The sequence below is a fragment of the Gossypium arboreum genome, chromosome 3 (assembly GCF_025698485.1).
Source record: "Gossypium arboreum isolate Shixiya-1 chromosome 3, ASM2569848v2, whole genome shotgun sequence".
Classification (NCBI taxonomy): domain Eukaryota; kingdom Viridiplantae; phylum Streptophyta; class Magnoliopsida; order Malvales; family Malvaceae; genus Gossypium; species Gossypium arboreum.
Window position 1 is genome coordinate 106,994,721 of NC_069072.1, and position 17,325 is coordinate 107,012,045.

Here is a 17,325-nt window from a genome sequence, read left to right on the forward strand (position 1 = left end):
GTAGGGCTTAAACCACCCTTATCCAACGATTACCCTCCTATAGACAACAATCAGCATTAACATCTCATCCGTTCAGTAACTTAATAATATTTCATTAAAACCAAGTGCACTTCTTACCAAGACGTGAACTAAAAACGAAAGGCAATAGCATTCGGCCCACCCCCTTGGGTAACGTCACGACCCCCTAGCACCATTTGAGCGAGAAAGAAAATGTTAGATAAACCTATCCTCACGACGGCCAAGAGGATTCGACTCAATAAATACCCAAATTAAACATGGAAAAACAAAAAGGAGCCTTCCACTATTCGGCTAGAGAAAACACTTACCCTCAATTAAAAAGATTAAGAATCGGTTAGGCCTCCACAACTTCAGTCACACCAGGAAAGAAGTAATCGGCTAACTTTAGGAGAGAAAGAAACAATGAAAAGGAACAAGGAGAAGTTGGGTTCGGTTTCTTCGACTTTAAAAACAAGAAAAGAGACGTTTGAGAAAACAAAAGGAAAAGGTTACCAATATTCAGCTAAAGAGGATTCGACAATCTTGACTCAAAGAAGAAGAGAAAAAGAAATTGAAAAGAGGAAAGAGTCACCTACAATTCGCCATAAAAGGGTAACATTAAATGTTTTAATAAAAACACGATTTTCATTAAAACACTTCAATGTGATACGCCGAATTCGGCCATAACATTCAGGCCAGGTTTGGAGTGTTACATTTAGTGGTATCAGAGCCCAGGTTGTAAAACACGGGATGTGAAGTGGCCCTTATTACTTGATTTCTTTTTGTGTTTAAAAATATTTATATTTGATTGAATTACAATATTTTGGAAAAAAGGAAGTCTTGCTGTGCGGCACACTGAGTCTCCGACGTCGAACCAAGTTCTTTTACTCTTAAATTTGTTTAAATTATTATACAGTAAATAGTTAGAGGGCTACTCTAGATGATTTTTTTAGAATGGAACCAAAGCCCGCAGGAACTTGAAACTGTAGAGGATTTTCAAAAACAATCTTCTCTTTAATTACTTCCATAAAACATAGGGTTAATTATTGAAACAAACTAAGACTTCATAAAATTTCTAATCCAGATAATACACGAATCGATGATGAGTGCTAGAAGAGGTGCAAGGGACCGTGGCCGAGGCTGCGAAGTTTTAGGGCTGAATCATCGGCATCAGGCTATGTGCCCGATGTTAGAGTAGAAGAAGCTCGGGCCACGAGAGAAGATGCATTGTCGCAGGCAATGCTAAGAATTTTGGAAAGGGTCACTGGGCCAAATAATGGCAGCGTGACTTCGTTCGAATGGGGCTAAGATCTTTAAAAGCGTGGCTGGCATGGCTCCTAATATGGCGGAATATTGGTTGGAGGCCACTGAAAGGATAATGGACGACCTGGATTGTCCACCTGAGCAAAAGTTGAAAGGAGTAGTGTCACTACTTAGGGAAGAAGCCTACTAGTGGTGGCTGACAGTGAAAGAGGTCACCCAATCGGAGCGGGTCACATGGGAGTTTTTCAAAGCTGCATTCCAAGAGAAGTGTGTGGGTGCAAGCGATGTGGATGCTAGAAGGAAGGAGTTCCTAAATTTGATCCAAGGGAACAAATCGGTGGCGGAGTATGAGGCGGAGTTTTTACGCCTTAGTCGGTATGCGAGAGTAATGGTAGAAACAGAGTATGAACGTTGCGTGAGGTTTGAGGATGGACTTAAAGATAGCCTCAGGGTACTGATAGCTCCACAAAGGGAGCGAGTTTTCTCAGAGTTTGTGGAAAAAGTAGAGATAGCGGAGGAGGTAAAGCACACTGAGTGCTTAAATCGGGAGAAAGAAAGGGGTAGGAATAAGAGGGAGGCTGAGACTCCTGGTGTAGAACAAATACCTAGGGCTAGGGCCAGAGTTAAGGGGCCAGATAGAGTAGGGCCCCTTGCTGTTAATCCAGGGGTGCAACTTTGTGCTGACTGTGGGAAAGGTCATGTAGGCGAGTGTTGCAAGAGGACGGGAGCTTGTCTAGCTTGTGGATCTATGGAGCATAGGATCAGGAATTACCCTAGAATGTCACCAAAGGCGTCGTGGACCGAGGTGGTGTCTGACCACCGAGAGGTGGTCACCATCACGAGAGGCCGTGACCAGGCTAGGGGTGGAAACAGTTTGGGTCGTAGAGCACCAGGCAGAGTTGCTGATCATGCTGAGGAGAGGCAGCCAGCTTTTGTCTATGCAACACGTCGTCAAGAGGATAGAGACGCTCCAGAGGTGAATAATGGTATGTACTTACCCATAGTGTGTTATTTACCTAAGTTGGAATTAGAATGCACAGCGAAAGTGTGGTGTGGTAGTCTATGTTAGTAGTTGGAAATTTCGAGGATGAAATTTCTTTTAGAGGGTAGAGTTGTAACGCCCCAAAAATCTTGAAATCTAAAAATCTCGAAATCTTGAATTTTTCTTTTTGTGCTTAATAATTTCGGTTAAATGCTAATTACGTAAAGGTAGGTCTTGGTCAAGGTTTGAGTTCGAATTAAGGGGTAGAAGAAATTATAAGTTAATTGTTAAAAGAATCAGGGTTGGCAAGTAGTTGGGCTTTTAAATAATGATAGGGGAAAACAGCAGTAAAGAGCCTAGTTGAGGAGTGGCTAAGTGACGCCACTTAGAGTGTAGGGAGGTGGCATTAATAGCTAGCAAGGAGGTGAGAAGGGAGAAGTGATGGAGCCAAATAGGGAATTGGGTATGGGAAAATTCGGCTATAAGGCTTATAAATAGGTGCTGAATGCTAGGGTATGAATCTAATGCCGAATTTCTTTCACTCTGTTACCAGAAACTCTTTTCTCTAAAAGCCAAAAATCCTCTGCCTTTCTTTTCGTTTTCTTCTTCCTTGTGCCGAATCTTATTCTTCCTCTACCTCATTGCTAATTTTTCTTTTTTTTTTCTTGGAGCCGAATAACCCTCTTTTGCAGTTCAAAATCGTAAAGGGCCGAACCTCTTTGGCTGAATACCCTTGGTGCAATCACTACTCCTTCTACTTCGATCAAATCTAGTGTAAGTGTTGTTCTTCCAATCGGTTTCTTTGCTAAGTATCGAATATTGTCCCTCACTCTTTATAATCAACTGTGGTAGGGAATTAGTATCGGATCTCGGATCTTAGCTCATTGTCGAATTGCCCCTTAGGTGTTGCGGTTTTGGTAAGTATTCCTCATCCATTGGCTAAGGTTGGCCGAATAGCCATAGTGAGGTAAGGGGACTTGTGTTGGATACGAGTCACCTATTATTCTGGTTTTAATAGTTATGATTGGTGCAGATCTAGGAGTTGATCGTGGTTAGTGAAGGGGCTATTATACTTATGGAGCATAGGATCAGGAATTTCCCTAGAATGTCAGCTCAGGTGCCAGTCATGGACCGAGGTGTTGTACAGCCACCGATGGGTGGTCAGCTACCGCCGAGAGGCTGTGACCAAGCTAGGGGTGGAAACAGTTTGGGTCGTAGAGCACCCAGAAGAGTTGCTGATCATGCTGAGGAGAGGCAGCCAGCTTTGGTCTATGCAACACGTCGTCAAGAGGATGGAGACGCTCTAGAGGTGAATAATGGTACGTACTTACCCATAGTGTGTTATTTACCTAAGTTGGAATTAGAGTGTGCAGCATAAGTGTAGTGTGGTAGTCTGTGTTAGTAGTTGGAAATTTCGAGGATGAAATTTCTTTTAGGGGGTAGAGTTGTAACGCCCCAAAAAATCTTAAAATCCAAAAATCCCAAAATCTTGAATTTTTCTTTTTGTACTTAATAATTCCCGTTAAATGCTAATTACGTGAAGGTAGGTCTTGGTCAAGGTTTGAGTTTGAATTAAGGGGTAGAAGAAACTATAAGTTAATTGTTAAAAGAATCAGGGTTGGCAAGTAGTTGGGCTTTTAAATAATGATAAGGGAAAATAGCGGCAAAGAGCCTAGTAGAGGAGTGGCTAAGTGACGCCACTTAGAGTGTAGAGAGGTGGCATTAATAGCTAGCAAGGAGGTGAGAAAGGAGAAGTGATGGAGCCGAATAGGGAATTGGGTATGGGAAAATTCGGCTATAAGGCTTATAAATAGGTGCCGAATGCTAGGTATGAAGCTACTGCCGAATTTCTTTCACTCTGTTACCAGAAACTCTTTTCTCTAAAAGCCGAAAACCTTCTGCCTTTCTTTTCTTCTTCTTCCTTGTGCCAAATCTTATTCTTCCTCTACCTCATTGCTAATTTTTCTTTCTTTTTTCTTGAAGCCGAATAACCCTCTTTTGCAGTACAAAATCGTAAAGGGCCGAACCTCTTTGGCTGAATACCCTTGGTGCAATCACTACTCCTTCTACTTCGGTCAAATCTAGTGTAAGTGTTGTTCTCCCAATCAGTTTCTTTGCTAAGTATCAAATATTGTCCCTCACTCTTTCTAATCAAATGTGGTAGGGAATTAGTATCGGATCTCAGATCTTAGCTCATTGTCGAATTGCCCCTTAGGTGTTGCGGTTTTGGTAAGTATTCCTCATCCATTGGCTAAGGTTGGTCGAATAGCCATAGTGAGGTAAGGGGACTTGTGTTGGATACGAGTCACCTATTATTCTGGTTTTAATAGTTACGATTGGTGCAGATCTACGAGTTGATCGTGGTTAGTGAAGGGGCTATTATACTTGTCGCGCAAGGTAAGGTTAAGGTGAGATTCTGGCTTTTGGTAAAGTATTCGATAAGTATGTGAGATTAATCTTTGAGTGATATCGATTCTAGGTTTGGGCTAAGGAAATCGCAGCACGCTTGCCTACCAGGTGTGTACATACACTACACACACACAATGAATCGGCAAAAGCCGAAATGCCAAAAATTTGAAATGTCGAAATGCCGAAAAGCTGAAAGTTGGGCTACAGTAGTCACACGAGTGTGCAAACACTTCTGGAGAGGAAACCGATAGGTTGCCTGAGCCCCACGGGAGATTCCGTGGACTTGGGTTGAGAATTGGCCAAATGGGCCGGAATGGGCTAAATGGGCCTAATGGGCTATTGGGCAACAGCCCATAATAGGCAAGGATTGATAAGTGATGCTATGTGTTAGGAAATTTGTATGTGAGCATGAATATATTATGATTCTAGCCTAATGGGCCATATGAATGTGAATTGGGCCTAGTGGGCCATAAGAATATGAACTGGGCTAGATGGGCCATTTGAAAAAGATTGCGCCTATTGGGCCATATGCATGTATGTAGGGGTACTGGGCTTAGAATATGATGACTACATAAAACTTAATTAATTAATTGAGATTGTGGACAAGTCATAGGGTTAAGGTGTGGCAACGGGTATATACATATCTAGGATTGGATCTAGGGAGAGCTTGGTACTTAAGCGGTCTTAATGGTCGACCTCCTCTTCTCTAGAATCCTACTTGGTGCATAGTATTTGTTCATCTTAGCTCATGGGACTGGTTCATGGGCCAAGGTAAGTGAACCATAATTAAGGGAAAATTACTAAAATGCCCCTAAGGGCAAAAATGACCAAAATACCCCTAGTTGTTGAATGTAAGTTTTATGGATGTGACATGCACACATATGATGTTCTGCTTAGGTTGCACATGGGGTGGGAACTATGGAACGGAGGAAGTATATGAGGATTGCATGGTTGCCTGACAATCGTAGATCCACCAGCGACTTTTAAATCCCAATATGTAAATGAAGGTAGTTTCGCAACCGGGCTACCATTGGTGTGTGGGCTGGGTGGGTCGATATCTATATCCCCACATGGTGTGACGCTGGTGTGTAGCGGATGGATAATTTGGATGGGATTGCATTGCATGTTTGATGATTTCTCTTTGAATGCTTGTTTTTCATCGAGGGTTGTACACACTGAGTTTGCAAAAACTCACCTCCTATTTTATTTTATTTTCAGGTGATGCTTAGTAGAAGGTTCGATGTTTGATAATACGGACTTGGTTTTTTTTTTTAAGGATTTAAGTTTTTATTTCTTTTTAAGTGTGTTCAGACCAGGATGTGATAAGGTTTTCATTATGTTATTATTACTTGAATTATTATTATTTTCAATGAAATTACGAGAAGTTGAACATGGATTTCTTAAATTATAGTATGTTTTCTACGTTTCCGCAACTAAGTTTTTTTTTAAAAATCAAATGTTTTAAACAAGGCTTTTGTAACTGAAAGGTTTTTTAGTTCATTAGGGTTTCTTTTATTTTAAGAAGGGTTTTCAATGAAAACACGGTTTTTGCTAAAACACTTCAATGTGACACGCCGAATTCGGCCATAACGTCCGGGCTGGGTTTGGGGTGTTAAAAATAGACATGGTTTAAATCACATTTCTCACCCTCCTCAAGCTTGGCTAAACCACATCAAATTGCATCATTTCTAAACATATATATATGCAGCCAAAACATCCCAATTCACCACATATTATACCATCTAATATCAACCATTTGAATTACTCAATTCCACAACCAAAACATGCCATTTCACTATGCCAAAAACATCAAACTTACATAACTACTAAATGTATTTATCCATCAACTTATTACCTATTTTATAATTCAACATATACCATATGGTCATCTCAAATCAAACCACAATATGCTAGCTTTCAAGCATAAGCACATCAATTAACAACTAATCAAACTAACCAACATATAATCACATCAAATAAGCCAACATATAACCATTATATATATCATATATTTAACTTATCAAACACATAACTTAAGCCAAATTAAATGGCCAAATTCACATCTACAGTTACAAGCCAAATCACATGGCTAAAACCACAACTCAAAACGTATCAAGATGACAGTAGCCTATACATGTCATATACCATATATACAAAGCTTTAAAAATACCAACAAGTAGTCGATAGTGTGATAATGGTTCTAAATGATTCCCAATGTCCGAGCTAGCTTCAATGATCTATAAAACAATGAAAAACACAAACAAAGTAAGCTTTCTAAAGCTTAGTAACCCTTATACAAATAAACTTAACACATACGATAACTATAAGCCAATTTATCCATGGAATCCATATCAAATCACATACACAAGTTTCATAATTCACATCTCACTTGTTTTTAATGCACTTGCATTTAACCACCATTCATTCTTATGAAATTCACATGTCATTATTTATACACATACTCACATTTCATTCTTGAATAACATATACATTTCATACATATCTGAATCAGATACTCATTCACATTTTCATTCCATTCTTAATATTGCCCATTGAACTGTTCGGAATTGATAAGTATATTCGGATAGCTCGTAAACTCGTATAATGCCATATCTCAGATATGGTCTTACATTTTATCAAATATCGATGCCACTGTCTCAGACAGGGTCTTACACGAAATCATATACAATGCCAATTTCCCAGACGTGGTCTTACACGATATCACATCTCGGAATCCTAATGTCATTGCACTCGTATCCTATACTATTCCTATGGTTCGTAAGGGACTTTCAAATATCGTAATTTCATTGATTCTTGCTCATAATTGTTCGTTCAACATTTATAAAATTTTAATGGTAAATATGCAGATATAATTCAGTTTAAATGCATTCATTTGTAAATGAACTTACCTCGTACAGAGAAGAACGGACCAGAACGACTAATCGACAACTTTTGATTTACCCCGATCCAAATCCGATTTCCTCTTTTCTTGATCCAAATTAATACAAATTTGACTTGTTTAATCATATATTCATTCAAATTCATCCATAAACACATAATGGGCAAATTACACTTTTTCCCCAAATATTTCACATTTTTTACAATTTAGTCCCTATTTCACAAAACACAAAATATTCAAAATTTCATCACACCCAAGCATAGCCAAATTTTACTAAGGTCCCTAGCAGCCCAATTCTTTCATTTATTTCATGTTTTGACCTTTAGATTTTCAAATTTCACAATTTAATCCTTAATACACATTTTTACCAAAAATCACTTAATTAAACATGATAATCTATCAACATATATTTAATTTTCATCATCAAACAAGAAAACCACAAGCTATCATCAATGGCAAATCATGAATACATCAACAAATTCAAAAATTCAAACATGGGCTAGCTAGTATTCCAAGCAACGATCTTAAAAACATAAAAATTATTAAAAACCAAGCTAAACACATACCTTAATCACGCTTGAACATGGCGGAACCCTAGAAACTCATTTTCTTCTTCTTTTTCTCTTAATATTCAGCTATATGGATGATGATAACACCAAATTTTTATTTTGGTTTTATTAATGTTAACATGATAGGCATTTTACAATTTTAACCCTTAAAAAAAACATTATAATTCACATAACATAAGGCCATTAATGTCCATGCATATTTCTAATGGTTAAATTACATCATAAGGACCCCACATTATAAAAGCCATAACAATGTAGTACTTTAACAAATATCTAGCCACTTTTACATTTTACACAATTAATTCCTTTTATAAAATTGAGCATACAAACGATAAAATTTTCACACAAAATTTTCACACATATCACATGTCATGTTGTAAACACGGAAAATAATATTAAATATTTTTCTGACTTAAATTTGTGGTCCCGAAACCAATGTTCTAACTTGGGTCTAAACCGAGCTGTTACAACTCTCCCCCTTAGGGATTTTCGTCCTCGAAAATCTTACCAGCAAATAAGTTTGGGTACCATTCTCTCATAACATCCTTGGGTTCCCATGTAGCTTCTTCAATCACGTGTCGATGCCATAAGACTTTCACTAAAGAGATTTTCTTATTTCTCAAATCTTTAACCTTGCGATCTAAAATCCAGATCAGTTTCTCTTCACATGTCATATCAGACTTAATTTCAATCTCAAACGGAGTGATCATATGCGAAGGATCAGATCGATAACATCGAAGCATTGATATATGAAATATATTATGAATCTTTTCTAGCTCAGATGGCAACAACAATCTATAAGCAACCGGCCCAATACGCTCAATAATCTCATACGGCCTAATAAATCTCGGACTCAATTTGCCTTTACGACCGAATCAGAGTATTTTCTTCCACGGTGAGACTTTCAAAAACACTTTGTCTCCAATATAAAACTCAATATCTTTCCGTTTCAAGTCTGCTGTGATTTCTGACGATCTGACGATCTGACGTTGCTTTCAGGCTATCGCGAATCACTTTCACTTTTTGTTCAGTTTCTTTGATCAAATTAACCTTGTGTATCTTATTCTCACTAAGCTCAGTCCAATACAAAGGTGTTCAAAATTTGTGATCATACAAAGCTTCGTAAAGTGCCATTTTTATACTTGATTGAAAGTTATTATTATATGTAAATTCAATCAATGGCAAGTATCATTCCCACATACCTTCGAACTCAAGAATTCAAAATCTCAACATATCCTCGAGTATCTGAATAATCCGCTCAGATTGACCGTCTGTTTGCTGATGAAAAGCAGTACAAAAATATAGCTTCGTACCTAATGCATCTTACAGCTTCTTCCAAAATCGTGATGTAAATCTCGGATCTTCATATGAAATAATAGAAATAGGTACTTCGTGCAATCTCACAACCTCGAACATATACAACTCAGCAAGCTTATCGAGCGAATAAACCGTGTGTACTAGAATGAAATGGGAAAATTTAGTCAGTTTATCAACCACTACCCAAGTTGCATCTTTCTTACTCGATGACAAAGGCAAACCCGATACAAAATCCATCGTGATTCTGTCCCATTTTCACTTGGGAATCATAATCGGTTGTAGTAACCCAGACGGTACCTGATGCTCAACTTTAACTTGTTGACAAATTAAACATTTTAAAACAAATTCAGAGATATCTCGCTTCATACCAAGCCACCATTAAAATTGTCTCAGATTGTTGTACATTTTCGTACTTCCCAGGTGAACCAATAACCGACTACTGTGAGCTTCATTTACAATCATTTGAATCAACTCTAAATTTCTCGGAACACAAATTCGGTCTCTGAACCTCAAACAACCCTCAGCATCAATTCGAATGTCTGAATCAGTATTCAAATCACATTGAACCTGTTTTGCTAACAATTCATTATCAACTTTCTGAGCTTCGCAAATCTGCTGTATAAATAAGGGCCTCGCTTTCAACTCTGTTACAATCGAGCCGTCATTAGATAAATCCAAATGCGTATTCATTGCACGAAGAGCAAACAAAGATTTTTGACTTAAAGCATCAGCAACAACATTAGCCTTTCCCGGATGGTGGTCAATTACTAGCTTGTAATCTTTTAACAAATCTAACCATCTTCACTGTCGTGGATTCAGATTTTTCTGACTCATCAAATATTTTAAGCTTTTGTGATCGAAATAAATGTGACATTTCTCACCAAACAGATAGTGGTGCCAAATCTTCAATGCAAACACAATAGTTTCCAATTTCATATCGTGTGTCGGATAGTTCTTTTCATACAGCTTTAACTGTCTAGAGGCATAAGCTATGACTTTGCCTTCCTGCATCAAAACACACCCCAGTCCATTCAACAATGCATCACTATAGATTAAGAATTCCTTACCCGATTCTAGCTGAATTAACACTAGAGCTTCAGTCAACAAAGCTTTCAAATGGTCAAAACTCTTCTAGCACTTGTCCGACCACTCGAATTTAACATCTTTCTAAAGTAGTCTCGTCAACAGGGTTGCAATCATAGAGAAACCCTTTACAAACTATTTGTAATAACCAGCGAGTTCCAGAAAACTTCAAACTTCGGATACATTTCTTGGAGGCTTCCAGTCTAGTATAGCCGAAATCTTGCTCGGATCAATCCGAATACGTGATGCTGATACAATATGTCCCAGAAAACTAACTTCTCATAACCAAAACTCATATTTACTAAACTTCGCATACAATTGCTTATCACGCAAAGTTTGTAACACAACTCTCAGATGTTCAGCATGCTCGGATTCATCACGAGAATAGATCAAAATGTCATCTATAAACACAACTACAAATCGATCCAAATATGGTCTAAAGATCAAATTCATAAGATCCATAAAAGCAGCAGGTGCATTTGTTAGTCCGAAAGGCATAACCAAAAACTCATAATGTCCGTACTTCGTTTAGAAAGCAGTTTTCGGCACATCAGAGTCATTCACTCGCAACTGATAGTAACCCAATCTCAAATCAATCTTTGATAACATCGTAGCCCCTTTCAACTGATCGAACAAACCATCTATACGTGGCAGAGGAAATTTATTCTTTATAGTCACTTTATTGAGTTTTCGATAATTGATGCACATTCTCATAGTTCCATCTTTCTTTTTCACAAACAAAACTGGTGCACCTCAGAGAGAAAAACTCGGTCGTGCAAAACCTCTATCTGACAATTATTGCAACTAAACTTTCAATTCTTTTAATTCAATCAGTGCCATTATGTACGAAGCTATCGATATCGAAGTCGTCCCCAGTACTAACTCAATACCAAACTCTACCTCTCGGATCGACGGCAAACCCGGTAATTCTTTAGGAAACACATCTGAATACTCACGCACAACTGGTACTGATTCAATCTTCTTTTCAGTCACTTTAGAATCGAGCACATAGGCAAAGTAAGCTTCACAACCCTTTTTCACATATTTCTGAGCTAACATCAAAAATATCACTACCGGCAAACTATTCAGATCATTAGACTCAATCCGAATAATCTCATCATTCTGGCATTACAAATCAATAGTCTTCCATTTACAATTCACAACTGCATCATGTAACGTTAGCCAATCCATACCCAAAATTATATCAAACTAGCCAAATGGCAACAACATCAAGTCGGCTGGAAAACATGAATCTCGAATCATCAATGGACAATTCTTACATACTTTATCAACCAAAACATGTCGGCCTAAGGGGTTCGATACTCTAATCACAAATTTAGTAGACTCTACAAGTTTCACATACATAAGAATGAGTCGGTCCAGGATCAATCAATGCAACAACACTAGTATCATATAGAGTGAAAGTACCGGTAAATAACATATGCGGACGAAGCCTCTTCACGAGCTCGAATAGCATAAGCTCTGGTAGGTGTGTGAGCCTCAGATCTAACAGTTGTTCTTTAGTTCCCATCTAGCTGCCACTCACATTACCCGTGTTTCTGGGTGGTTTACCTCAAGCTGACATATTACTCGGTCTCGTATTCAGCACTATGTTTTGCTCAGCTAACTTAGGGCATTCACGAATGAAGTGATCCATCGATCCACATTTAAAAAAAGTCTGATCATTCAATCTACAATTTTTGGGATGTCATTTACCCCAATGTTTGCATTCAGGTTGACTTGATCTGACGTTGCCAACACTAGCTATAGAGGTAGCTTTCGAACTCACAGGTGGTCTGTCTCGATTACGTATAGAATAACCAACAGTAGCCTTTGAACGACTAAAGTCATCTTAAAACTTCTTGGATGTCGAATGGAATGACTTACTCGATGATCTTTGTTCATATATCTCTAGCTTCAAAATCAAATTTTCTTTTCTCTTTCCCAAGTTCTTTAGCTCTGAATGCTCGCTCGACGAGTATTACAAATTCTTTTATTTCCAGAATCCCGACTAACAGCTTGATGTCTTCATTCAAACCGTCTTCAAATCTTTTACACATTATAACTTCAGTTGAAACACATTATCTTGCATATTGGCTCAATCTCACAAATTCTCTTTCGTATTCTATAAAAGGCATATGACCCTGTTTCAGCTCAAGAAACTCTTTGCGTTTGTGACAGCCCTAATTTGGCCCTAGTCGGAAAGTGGTTTCGGGATCACAAAAATAATTAAATGTTATATTCTGTGTTATTTTTTATGTGTGAGTGCATGTGTGAAAATTTCATGCTTTGATTTTGTCATTTGAGAGTAAAATTATGAAATAGGACCTATGTGAAAATTTCTGAAAATGCTATAGGCCAAATTGTAGTGGCCAAATAATTTGTAGTGTAAAATAAGAGGATTTGCATGTCAAACCTCCCATTTTACATGTAGTGGCCGGCCATCATGTTGGTGGTAGACAATATGTGCAAATTTTTTTTATTGAAATTATGGCATGAGTATGGCACAAATATTATATGCCATTTTGTGTCATAAATTGTTGGGTAATTAGAATAATAAGAGTAACAAAAGGAAGTGAAGGAAAACTTTTGTCCATCCTTGTTCATGGTAGCCGAAAATGGTAGAGAAAGGAGAGGAAAAGAGCTCTTGAATGTTCGGTCACTTGGGGAAGAAAATCCAAGGTAAGTTCATGGTGCTTTGCTTCTATTTTGATGTTCATGGGTTTTTCTTGTTTCTACCTTAACCCATGAAGCACATTTTTTATATTTGGTTGTGTTGTGAGAATTCGGTCATGAATGGAAATGAGAGAAATGGTTGTTGTTTCATGTTATTTTGATGAAAAATGGAGAATAGATGAAGTTGAGCCAAGCAAATGAGCATGCATGTGCCTTAGATGCTAAGGGGAAAAATCGGCTAACATGTTGTGTGTATTATGGCCGAATGTGAACTTGGATAATATTGAGTAATGTTGTGCTTTAAAATGATGAAAGGAAGATTATGCTTAAGTGAAGTTATAGGTATGTGATGATTGATTTGTGATATGCATGTTTAAATAACATGCATGCAAGGTATGTGTGAAAGAGTGAATTGGTAATAAATCTGCTTGGGACAGCAGCAGTAACGTGATTTTGGAAAATTACCATAAATTGTGGGAGATGATTTAAAAGCTTAATAAATTATGTAATTAAATCTTAATGAGTCTAGTTTCTTATAAAAGAAACCGCGTAAGCAAAATAATTGTCGATGATGAGATATTTGAAGTGATGTGGGACAGGGTCAGAATGACTTCTAGATCCTCTGTTCTATTTTTATAAAATCATTATAAATTGTAAAAAAATGGTTCTAAGATGAAGTGTATATGCTTAGACTCCTTAATGAGTCTAGGTTCAAATGAAATAAACAAGAACATATTTTGAATTTTTTACAATGAGAAATTTGATTCGTAGTGAAGAGTGGTCAGATTAGTCAAACAGTGAAATAAGGGAAACTTTAAGAAAAATCTGATATTGATTGGACAAACCAAAAATCTTGAAACTTTTATGGGTAAAACATATATGGGTCTATTTTCAGATAAAATTAACGGAACTTGATTTGGAGTTTCGTAGCTCTAGTTATAAATGATTTAGTGAATGTTGCTCAGGAAGACAGCTTGCAGTGAAATTATGATTATGTGGTAAACATTGACAAAAATTTGTTAATGAGTTGCTTATTGATTTCTTATAAGCTTACTATGATCAGTAGGTGTGAAAGTTGAATATATATATATATATATATATATTGAAAGTGATGCTTGAATAGTCGAATAATGACTAGTTTAAAATCTTTAAATTTTAAGCTCAAGAGCATAGAGGGGCAAATTCGGATAAGAGAAAAGAGAAAGTAATCGAATAGCCATTGTAATCATTCGGCAACATTCGAGGTAAGTTCTTAAGTGTTTAAGCTTGATTCCTTTTTATATGCCCAAGAGTTAAAGTAATATGGTAAAGGAATGTAAATTTTATTTAGTTAATGTGCGAATATGTAATGATTGAAGGCTATGTCGATTATGGCTATTATGCTTAAGTTGAATTGGATTTGGAAATTTGATGCACTAAATGAGTGTTACAATGAATAAACTATGCCGTATATGTGCTGGTGGAGATATCATGATTTGTGATTATTAAATACCTAAAGGAAACCATGATGTGTATAAAATTATTATTATTAGTCCTTTGTGATAGCCGAATATGGCTTGACACTAAAGTGATTAAATGTGAACTTCGATGAGGTAAACCATTAAAAGTGTGGTGCTATAAGACTATGGGCTAATACGATATGTGGATTCGTTCCGTAAAGTAAATTATTCAGGTGTGCGATATGTACTTAGGCATGTTAAATCGATTGGAATTGAATCATGAATGTGAATTGAGAAGCATAGGTAAAAATGCCTATGACTTATATGTGAGTAAGGGTAAAACCATCGTAAATTATCGATAAGGATGGGCTATGTACGGAACCATCTTATAATTGCTAATTTGAAAGGTTGTGTGCGAATCAGTGAGCAATATGTATATATTAGATGAATCGTGACCTTTTGGTTCTACTTGAACTAAGTTGCGCGATAAATAATTTATGCATATGACTTATAGTCAAATGGTCACTATGGGTGAAGTTTGAATGGTGAAATGGAAATGTGATATGTTGAATGAGATGTGTTAATATATAATTAAATATGCATGATATTTGATGTGTATTCGGGCTTAAAGACCCGCAGGCTTCGTGCTGGTAAAATATCCGGGTTAAATCCCGCAGGCTTCGTGCTGGTATTATATCCGGGATAAATCCCGTAGGCCTAGTGCTGGTATTATATTCGGCCCTTCGTGCCTAGTAGGCTTTGTGCCGGTGATGTGTATTTGGGCCTTCATGCCTACCAGGCTTCGTGCCGATGATGTGTATTCGGGCCTTCGTGCCTAGCAGGCTTCGTGTCGGTAATGTGTATTCAAGCCTTCGTGCCTAGCAGGCGTAATGCCGGTGAAATGATATGTTATGTGAATTCGGTGTTCCTTGTAAGATAAGGGTTTAGCCAAAGGTTAAAGATGAAATGATAGTGTATTATATCATGCTTATATGGCCTAATGGCAAGTATAACATGTTGGTAAATATGCAATATGCTTTTATAATCGAATGGTAAGTTTGAAATGAATGTGAGTGAAATGTTATACATAAGCTATCAAATGTTAAGTGTGAAAATGAGATGAGAGAAAAGTGTTTGAGATGTATAATTATATATACGTTCGAATGATGTTAGTACTCAATTGATATGAATATGTTATATGGAACTTGTTGATTTGATTATTCGGGCCTTTGAGCTTAGCAGACTATAATGTCGGTAAGATACTATTCGGGCTTTTGAGCCTAGCAGGCTATAAAGCCGGTGAAATGATATCGGGCCTCGAGCCTAGCGGTGCGAAATGCGGTGATTTGAGAAAAGCCTATGACTAAGGTACCTCGTGCTAGATTGTCAAATGAATACATTTAATACGTAAAGTGGGCAGTGCACGCAGATGTACTCATATTTGAGTTTGATTTGAAGTGAATTATAAGGGAGTAATGTGATACGACGTGAATAAATGTTAAAACTATACCTATGATCATGATACACCGGTCGTGGTTTGAAAGTATGTGAGGTATTTGATAAAAATATGTTATATGAATTGATTAAGTGTGATAAGAATCTTGAACGTGCATTATGTGCTTGTGTATATTTGGCCGATGGCAATATCCTAGAATTTGGCCTCTTAAGAAATTGAATAGTCAAGTATAATTGCGTTTATTTGTTTGCATTGCTTAAGACTTACTAAGCTTATGAAAGCTTACTCCGTTGTTACATTTCTGCTTTTATAGATTGTTGACTTGATTACCTTTCGGGTTAGAGTTCGCGGAGATATTATCACACTGTCGAGCTCACGTTATCGGTGTAAGTAAATCCTAGTATTTCGAGTCTATGGCATGTATATGGTTTTAATGTTTTGGACCTCGTAAGCTCATATATGGGATAGATTGCATGTGAAAAGAAAATTTTTAAATTGATTGAAATTTTTCAGCATGGTTTTTGTGTGATTGACTGAGTTTAAGTCGGGTAACACCTCAAACCCTGTTCCGGTGAGGGATACCCGCGAGGGGTGTTACATTTAGTGGTATCAGAGCTATGGTTTAGTCGGTTCTCAGACTAACATAGCAAGTATAAGAGTCTAGCTATACATGCTGTAAGTAAAGCGTGATAGTGTGATATCTCCCGGCTCTTATAAATTGTTTTGCTCAGGTAATGATGTGTTCCAACCGAGCTATTATTAATTGATCCGAAAATGCTATTGAACTGATTGTGATATATTGTGATATGACGGAATTGAAAGGGAATGAGTACGATCGTTCACTAATGAATTGATTGGAAAAGACCATGGTGGACCATGGCAATACATGAGACAGATGAACTAGTGTAAGACCCATCAGGACGTGGCATCACTCGACTTGTGCTAAGCGTAAGACCTATCGGGATAGGCATCGGCCTGACCAGTGAGTGCTAGTGTAAGACCTATCGGGAATAGGCATCAAGACAGGCAGAAAGCGAGCTAGTATAAGACCATAGTTGGACTATGGCATCAAGTAGCGATGTACTCAAAACCGTAAGACGTTTTTCGATTTGATAAATATTGACAAGTGATCAATACTAAATGTGGAAACTTGATAAGACATTATTGGTAATTTGAGTAAGAGAAATGAAAGTGTGAATTGTGATAAATTCACTTATGTTTTGCTAATATTCACT